Source organism: Salvia hispanica, chromosome 3 (assembly GCF_029641045.1).
Source record: "Salvia hispanica isolate PSC_SH4W2 chromosome 3, Shi_PSC_v1, whole genome shotgun sequence".
In the NCBI taxonomy this organism is placed as follows: Eukaryota; Viridiplantae; Streptophyta; class Magnoliopsida; order Lamiales; family Lamiaceae; genus Salvia; species Salvia hispanica.
The window spans coordinates 58,205,804-58,215,411 of NC_142694.1; the positions used below are offsets into that span (position 1 = coordinate 58,205,804).

At 32.3% G+C, this 9,608-nt stretch overlaps 1 long non-coding RNA gene across 6 annotated transcripts; it reads left to right on the forward strand.

The window, feature by feature from the left end:
- Positions 1 to 421: 421 nt before the first annotated feature.
- LOC125214211 (uncharacterized) lies at positions 422 to 9,181 on the forward strand. Of its 6 annotated transcripts, none has more exons than XR_016137264.1 (6): positions 422 to 843; positions 1,528 to 1,581; positions 2,122 to 2,172; positions 2,563 to 3,049; positions 3,403 to 3,660; positions 3,756 to 9,132. It is a non-coding gene; the product is annotated as an uncharacterized LOC125214211 (long non-coding RNA). The 6 variants fall into 6 exon arrangements; XR_007175079.2 differs by lacking the exons at positions 422 to 843; positions 1,528 to 1,581 and adding an exon at positions 1,735 to 1,999 and having other exon boundaries at positions 3,756 to 3,792; positions 8,857 to 9,181; XR_016137263.1 differs by lacking the exons at positions 422 to 843; positions 1,528 to 1,581 and adding an exon at positions 1,735 to 1,999 and having other exon boundaries at positions 3,403 to 3,464; positions 3,756 to 3,792; positions 8,857 to 9,181.
- The last annotated feature ends 427 nt before the right edge of the window (positions 9,182 to 9,608 follow it).

A 9,608-nucleotide genomic window follows, 5' to 3' on the forward strand; every position in this document is an offset into this window, starting at 1 on the left:
AGGCAAACTAAACTCTCTAGTACAATTCCAATTTAACTCAAATATAAGGCTAATTAATATATAAATTTAAAAATTTAATTATAAAAAAAATTAATGGTAATGCACAATTTAAATGTGTTTTAAAACTTGTTCAAGAAGTTAGCATTTTATTGGATTATTATTTATCTAATTATTTTTGCCTTAAATTATTTTTAGATAGACGACACATCAACTTTCTATTTTCCCTCCGGTATTAAAATCTTTTCACCAAACTTGAAGTTTAGATTAGGATAAATAAATAAATAATTCTCAACGATTAATTGGCCGAAGAACTTATTTACTTAGCCCACCTTATTTCGCCCAAAAAGAAAAACATCAAGAGGCCCACTTTAAATTTTAAAAGAATCCTCCACAACGGTCATCCTCCACAACGGTCATCCTCATTCTCTCTCTCAACTCACTTCATCCCTAAAAAAAAGAGAATCCGATTGTCACCACCACCACCACCACCACCGGACACCGCCTCTCCTCCCTCTCTCGGCCTTACTGCCTCCCAATTGAAAGATCCCAAAATCAGCAAAACCCTCAAATCGGAACCCTAAATCTCCCGTCGCCCTCCTCTCGGCTCTCACCGCCAAATTGACTACTAGTGCCATCTCCCCTTCGCACACATGCACCGCTGCTGCTGTTCGCCGACGGGGTCAGGGACACTGCCACCCGTTCCCTGTCGGGTCCGGCAGTTCACCCCGAAACAACCTCGATTCCACCCGAACCAGCCCCGAGGTGGATAAGAGAATTAACAACAGGTTCTTGGAAGATATCATCCTTTCAAAATTGCAGGACCAGATGGAGAATTAACAGCAGGTTCTTGCAAAATAATTTTGAAGAAGTTGTACTTTACTTTGTTATTTCAATGTTTAGCAAGCTTTGGCATTGAAAGGTCAATCCAAATTACTGATAATTTGAAATATCATATCATTTGGATTGCCATATCATTTTATACGTTTGAGATTTCAATGTTTAGCAAGCTTTGGCATTTGTTTTGCCATTTTTGAATGTATGTAGATTTTGCTTTATATGTGTTTTCTTGTACGAAGAAATGATGTGGTAAGGAAACCAAACAGTGTAGTTTTAACTTTTGAATTGTGATCGTTTAATCCTGCATGTTAAAAGTTGAAGAGAAACTACTCATCTTTCAAATGTTTATATCATTTCTTGTTTAGTTTTCTGTCTCTGTGTTTTCTAATTATCAAAGTTGGATTGACCTTTCAAATGATATGATATTATCATATCATTTGGATTGCCATATCATTTTATACGTTTGGGATTTCAATGTTTTGCAAGCTTTGGCATTTGTTTTGCCATTTTTGAATGTTTGTAGATTTAGCTGTATGTGTGTTTTCTTGTACGAAGAAATGTGTGAATTGAGAATTTCCATAACTAATCCCGAGAAGTAGCTGTTGAACATTGCCTGTGCTTTCTTGTTTGATGAGTTGTATGTACGCTTTCCTTATGTTTGTTAACTCCATTCCATCTTGTTATATGCAGCGTCGCTGGTGTCTCGTTGATATTGCTTGCTATAAACCCAACAATGATTACAAGGTATCTATATATATTGAGTTAAAGTTAATTTATGTAGATTCTGTTTGGCAATTTTAATTAGAAATATAATAGGAGTACTACTATCCCATATCGGACTATATAATTTCCATGGGCCTTTCTTCTATCACCAATTGATTTTTTAGATGAAACCTTATTAATTTCTATCATGATATGTATTGATACTTTTATGTACTGAATTACTAATTGTCTATAATCAACACCACTATCCATACTGATTTGCTATTTTTCCTTGAACCCATTATCTCTTCATAGTTTATAGATGTGTTCACTTTCTACTGAATAACTATTTGTCTATAATCAACACCACTATCCAAAATGATTTGCTATCCAAACCGAACTTGCATCTACCAAAATGTTGATCCTGGATATTTCAGAAGTTTGTTGAACATTAAAGAAGGTATGCTATGGTTTCCTTAACCAAAAGCCCACAACTCAATCCAGACTTTTCTAGACTTTATGCACAACATATTGTTGGTGTTAATATCTTGACCAAGTAATTGGTGTTTTTGAATTTTGCAGCTTATGCAGATGTAAACATTGTTTTTGCAGTTGACGCTATTCAAGCATTAGGTAACCTTACTAGGGTTAGAACCCATTTTTGGGCCAGTTGTCTCTTCTTATTGCCCGTACTACTAGTTAGTCCAGTACTCTTGCTAGATTAATTATTAAATTACAGTTGCAAAAATGTCCCATAAAAATGATAATGGATGTGTGTTTGAGTAGTTATATGACTTTTTCTTTCAGGGTACTGCTGACCATTGATGTATAAATTGTTCAAATGTCATCTTTATGTTTTGCTATTATTTCCTTTTCTAACTGGAATTGGAATATACCTGACACCCGACAGCTCTTATAGATAATAAGATATAATTCGTGTCCAGTCACTCCCTGTTCTTGTAAATGCATCTGTGAGTTTTGATTAATGCTTAAAATGAGCTTATGTTTGCTGACTCTATGTAGGAGAAATTGAAGGAGAAGAAACCTACTTCAACGGAGGCCCTTACCCAAGCTCTTCAGGCAATGCACAAGTCCGGATGCTTGAGTCTAACTGACATTGTTGAAGGCATGATCTACCTTTATTTCAGTTCTGAACTGTTTGTTTAACCTCTGAATAATGTCATATCATTTCCTGGTGCTTAGAAGTATCTTGTGTGGAATAGCATAGGGTTGACTCCCTATTATATGCTATTCCACACTTTTGTGTGAAACCGATGTGGGATCGTATCAATCCATCCCTCTTTTAAACCGGGTGGCAAACCTAAAGCCACGGGCCCACCATCCCTTTGCTGCCCTTTTCCTTCCGGCCCACATTTTTCGGTGGCACCCCTTTGGTCACACCTACGGGTAGCCCCTTTTTTACCGGACATCCGGATTCACGATCACCGCACCAAGCATCCACCAAAAAATTGCTCCATGAGATTTTTTCAGAAGTTTGTCGAACATACTGGTACGTTCAATGGAGAATTTTAAATAACTATCAAATTTTGTATATGGAGTATATAATTATCTACATGATGTGCCCTCTTATATTGATTACTTAATCATAATATGTCTCAGAATCTCATTGTTTAAATTGAGTAGCTAGACTGATGCGTTAATGTGAATAAAATTTCTTTTTAATCACTTCTAGATTTTTCTTAGATATATTTACATTGTTGCAAAAAGCATCAACAATTTTTTGTGTTAAACCACTACTCAAATTGTTTAATTTTTTCATAGTATTATGTTGGGTCATTAGCAACTTTTGTGTTTATTTCTCTAAACTGATCTACATGGATTATGATCTACATGGATTATCAGTCCCTTAATGATGGATGGAACATCTGATGTGCGGGATGCAGCTTTGGCGGGCTATTGACAAGGTAACTATTTCAAGATTTTCCGTCTACATCTCGTTGTTTTTAATTTCCAATTTAGCTGTTTTGTCATCTCTGTTATTTAAATGGTTGGTATGAGACCATTCGAGAGGTGTCTAGAAAAGCTGGATAATGTAAGACAAAAGAAGTTATCTGAAATGATTAGGTTCCATTGGGGATCCTTCTGCTCTTCCAAACTCAAGTATGGTATCTGATTTTTGTTATATACTGAGAATTATGATAATTTTATGTTTTTTGTAGGAATATGTTTTAACCTTTGTCATTACAATATCTTAGGTGTGGTTCAATCTTCCGGAGGAGTTATGACCACGGGGTAAATTCTCTACTTAATTTTTTTGCATTATTGTGGAATGCAAAGAAGAATCATTTTATTCTGAATCATGTCATTAAGAATAATTTTCTATAATCTGCTAACACAAACTGAAAGTGATATGTGTATTTTGTATGTGTGTGAAAAGTTTATATTTTGTTTTAGTTTTTGTAGTGTGTGTTGTATACATGTGTTTACAGGGTATGTATTTTGTGTATGTGTGTCTTTTTCCATGTGTATTTTGTTTATCGTGTGTGTACTTGTAGTATGTGTGTGTAGTATGTGCAGCTTAAGTGTAGTAAGTGTAGTGCATGTAGTATGTTTATTGTTCATGCATTGTGTATATTTTGTGTGTAGTGCAATATGTGTGTATTTTATGTATAGTGTTTGTATTATGTGTTTTATATGTAGTGTGATTATTTTGTGTGAAGTGTGTGTAACGCAATGTCCGTATTTTATGCTTATTGTGTGATTATTGTGTCCTGTGTATTTGTGTATATTGTGTAGAGTGTTTTGTGTATGTGTGTAGACAAGTGTCTGGTTTTTGCGTATAGTGTTTGTATTGTGTGCAATGTGTGTGTTCTTGTGGTGCATGTGTTTGGTGTATACGTGTGCAATGTGCATTTTTTTGGAAGTGTTTAGTTTGTGTGTATTGTGTATATTGCGTGTTATTTATATGTAGTTTGTGTAACGTTGCATTTTTTTATAGTGTGTATTTTGTGTGTAGTATTGTGTGCAGTGCTCGCATTTTGTTTGTGAGTTGTGTGTTGTGTGGTGTGTGGTGTGTGGTGTGTTGTGTACGTGTACGTGTATACGGTTTATAGTGTGTATTTAGGTTGTGGTACTTTTGGTGTATGTGTGTTCTATATGTTTGCAGTGATTTTAGTATGTTTATTTATTGTATAGTTTGTTTATAGTGTGTGATGTGTAGTGTGTGTAGTTTTGTTTGTATATTTTGTATAATGTGTACACTGTTTTTCTTTATGTGTAATTGGTTTATAGTGTGTGCAGTGTGTATTTTCTATATGTGTGTATTTTATGTTTATGTGTTTTATGTAGTTTGTGTTGTGTGTGTATTTTGTGTAGTGTGTATATATGTGTGTGTAGTTATTGTAGTTTTTTGTTATGTTGCGTGTATTTTGTACACATGTGTCCGACGCGTATAGTGTGTTTATAGTGTGTGTTTAGTGTGAATTTTTTATAAATGTATATTTTGTGTACAACTTTCGTAATGTGTGTATTTTGTGTTAAATGTGTGCATTTTATATATAATGAGTGTTTAGTGTGGTGTGAATAGTGTGTGTGGTGCATGTATAGTATTTATATATTGTGTGTTATATTGTATGTATTTTGAATACAGTTTGTATTGTCTGCAATGTATGTATTGTGTATATGGTATATGTGTGTTTGCATGGCAGTGTATCTATTTTATGTATTCTTTGTGTTTTATGTAGTGTGTGGTGCATGTAGTGTGTGTTATATATAGTATGTATTTTGAATACAGTTTGTATTGTATGCAATGCATGTATTGTATATACGGTATATGTGTGTTTGTAGGGCAGTGTATTTATTTTATGTATTCTTTGTGTTTTATGTAGTGTATGCAATGTGTGTAGTATATATTTTTTGAACGTGTGTATTTTATGTAGAAGTGTGCGAAGTGTGTATTTTTTGTTTGTAATGTATTTAATGTATGTATTGTGTATATGGTATATGTGTGTTTGCAGGGCAGTGTATCTATTTTATGTATTCTTTGTGTTTTATGTAGTGTATGCAATGTATGTATTGTGTATATGGTATATGTATGTAGACAGTTATTTTGGTTATATAGTGTGTGCGAAGTGTGTATTTTTTATAAATGTATATTTTGTGTATAGTGTCTTTCGTATTGTGTATTTTGTATTCAGTATTTGTGTGAAGTATGTGTATTTTGTGTTGAATGTGTGTATTTTATTTATAAGGAGTGTTTAGTGTGTAGTGTGTATAGTGTGTGTCGTGCGTGTATGGTGTGTATAATGTCTATCCCCTATATATTGTGTTTATATTTTGTTGGCATGAATATAAATGTTCAATCTATGCACTATCGCAGTTTGTGTGTTTTACTCGGTGTGTGTAGTGATTTTAGTGTGTTTAATTATTGTATAGTTTGTATATAGTGTGTGATGTGTAGTTTTGTTTGTATATTTTGTATAATGTGTACTTTTTTTTTCCTTATGTATATTTAGTATGCATATTTGGTTTATATTGTATGCAGTGTGTATCTTCGATGAGTGTCTATTTTATGTTTACCGTGTTTTATGTGGTATGTCTAGGGTTAATGTGGTATGCAGGTATAAAAATAAGTGATTGTATTTTGCGTTCTGTGCATGTGTGTGTAAAGTGATTGTATTTTTTTTGTGTATAGTGCGTGTATTTTGTATATAATATGTATGCACAGCACATGTTGTGTATAGTATGTGCTAATAGTGTATTTTTTATAAATGTATATTTTGTGTATAGTGTTTTTCGTAGTGTGTGTATAGTGTATGTATTTTGTGTTCAACATCTGTGTGAAGTGTGTGTATTTTATTTATAACAAGTGTTTGTGTGTGGTGCGTGTATGGTGTGTATTATTTATATAGCTGTGTGTTATATAATTTGTATTGTTTGCAAAGTATGTATTGTGTATATAGTGTATGTGTGTTTGCTTTTTTGTGTATTCATTGTGTTTTATATAGCGTGTGTATTGTGTATCTCTTGTACAATATGTTTATATTTTGTATAGCGTCTATGTACCTAGTGTGCATTGTATGCACCGTGTGTTTTATGTTGTGTGCAGGTGTATATTTTTAGTGTGTTTATTTATTATATAAATGTGCTAGGTATGTATTTTTCGAATATGCATATTTTGTGTTATAGTATGTGTGGGTAGTTTTTAATATGCTTTGTATAATGTGTACATTATTTTGTGTTGAATGAGTGTATTTTATTTAAAATGAGTGTTTAGTGTGTGGTGTGTATAGTGTGTTTAGGGTTCTTTGTATGTATTGTGTATATAATGTATGTGTGTTGGCTATTTAGTGTGTGGCGTGTATAGTGTGTTTAGGGTTCTTTGTATGTATTGTGTATATAATGCATGTATAGTTTGTATTTTTGAATACAACAATGTATGTATTGTGTATATAATGTATGTGTGTTGGCTATTTTATGTATTCTTTGTGTTTTATGTGGTTTATATTAGTGTATGCAGTGTGTATTTTCTATGAGTGTGTATTTTATGTTGACTGTGTTTTAATAGTATGTCAACGGTGTGTGAGTATTTTGCGTTGTGTGTGTGTAGAGTGATTGTAATTTTTTTTGGTATAGTGCGTGTATTTTGTACATAATGTGTGTCCAGCACATATGTTGTGTTATAGTGTGTTTATAGTGTGTGCTAAGATTGTAGCTTTTTATAAATGTATAATTTGTGTATAGTGTCTTTCGTATTGCGTATAGTGTATGTATTTTGTGTTAAATATCCGTATGAAGTGTGTGTATTTTGTGTTGAATGTGTGTATTTTATTTTATAATGATTGTTTAGTGTGGTGTGTATTGGGTGTGTGGTGCGTGTATGGTGTGTATTATTTATATTGTGTGTTATAATTTGTATTGTTTGCAATGTATGTATTGTGTATATAGTGTTTGTGTGTTTGCTATTTTGTGTATTCTTTGTGTTTTATGTAGCGTGTGTATTGTGTATCTCTTATACAGTAGGTTTTTATTTTGTATAGCGTGTATATAAATGTGCAATGTATATGGTGTGTATTATTTATATATTGTGTTATATAATTTGTATTGTTTGCAATGCATGTTTCGTGTATATAGTGTATGTGTGTTTGCTATTTTGTGTATTCTTTGTGTTTTATGTCGTAGTGTGTATCTCTTATACAGTATGTTTATATTTTGTATAGCGTGTATGTAAAATGTGCAATGTATGCACCCTTTATGTTGTGTGCAGGTGTATGATTTTTAGTGTATTTATTTTTTATATAAATGTGCTAGGTATGTATTTTTCGAATATGTATATTTTGTGTTAGAGTATGTGATGTTTAGTGTGGGTAGTTTTTTAAGTATATAATGGGTACATTATTTTGTGTTGAATGAGTGTATTTTATTTATAATGAGTGTTTAGTTGTGGTGTGTATAGTGTGGTGCGTGTATAGTGTGTATTAATATATAGTGTGTATTTTGAATACAGTTTGTATTGTTTGCAATGTATATATTGTGTATATAGTGTATGTATGTGATTGCTATTTTATGTATTCTTTGTGTTTTATGTAGTGTGTGCAATGTGTGTAGTATATATTTTTGTATTTTTATGTTTATATTTTATATAGCGTGTATATATAAATGTGCTAGGTATGTATTTTTCGAATATGTATATTTTGTGTTATAGTATGTGATGTTTAGTGTCTGGTTTTAGTGTGTTTATTTATTATATAAATGTGCTAGGTATGTGTTTTTTGAATATGTATATTTTGTGTTATAGTTTGTGATGTTCAGTGTGTAGTTTTTTCATATATTTTTTCTGTATAATCCTTCCAATCACACCATAATCTGTATTTTTTTCCTCCAATCACACCATAATTCATGCATCACTCCGCCAATCACACCATCGCTAATCACACCATGATTCACATATCGCTCCTCCAAACACACCATATATTTCACGCCTCATTCCTCCAATCACATTCACATTCACATTCACATTCACATTCTTTTCTAACATAAGACATTATCAGTTTGTTTCCACAAGCTTTAATATCCAATTAGTGAAATATATTTTCTTTTCTTTCAATATCATCGCTCGCTCATATCCAAACGACAATTTACACGTCATAAGGCATCACCAATTATTACATTATTCAATAATAATAATATAACTTAATTCAAGAAATAAATTATAATGTTGAATATATTACCTCAAAATCCAAAACGTTAGTGATCGCCCGAGACATGATTACCTTCCATTATATGTACAATTCTAGTGTATATGTTTAGATCATATTTCCAATTAAGTATAATTAACTTATTCTGAACATCTTTAAGAAAATATGCAAAAAGTGAGGTTCAAACGGAGAGAAGAATGTGGTAGATGTGCTTGCGTGAAGGTTACCGGAGCTGCAGTGGTCGCCGGAGATATATTCATAGCTTATGTGTGTGTAAAAATGGCGGTGGATATGTGTGTGGGTTTAAGGTGTAGAAGATGTGGAGTGTGTAGAATACTTCCGTAAGTGGAGGAAAGAGAGATCAAAATCTCATTCCTTTTTGTATCCAATTTGTCTTTTTCTTTATTCCATTTCCCTTTTATTTTTGTTTCTTTTATCCACATTGTAATAACTACACAATTATATAATTCAATTATCTTAATAAACCAACATACTAAGTTATAATAATAATAATGAAGACCTATAAATTAGTTTAGTTAAGACCTCCGACACATTCAGTTAATTGAATTTTTTGTAAATTTGGGGTCGTTACAGTAATTGATGCACAATCAAAGATGGAATTGTGGGAATAAGTATGATCCTTTTGGAGAATACACAAATAATAACCACCACCCTCTACACCAAACCGAGCTAAAAACGACACCACTCGGAAGAATGTAAAAAGATAAAGGTTAAGAACTCACCACTTGTGGAGAAAACCATAAAAGCTAAAGAATTCAAGAGAATTAGGCAATTGGAAGCCAAAATGATTATTCATAAAAAACGTAGTTTACCACTTTCTCCATATCTTTTACAATATAAAGTACTCATGACTCCACTTTTTCATGATGTTTCATTTTCCATTATTTATTA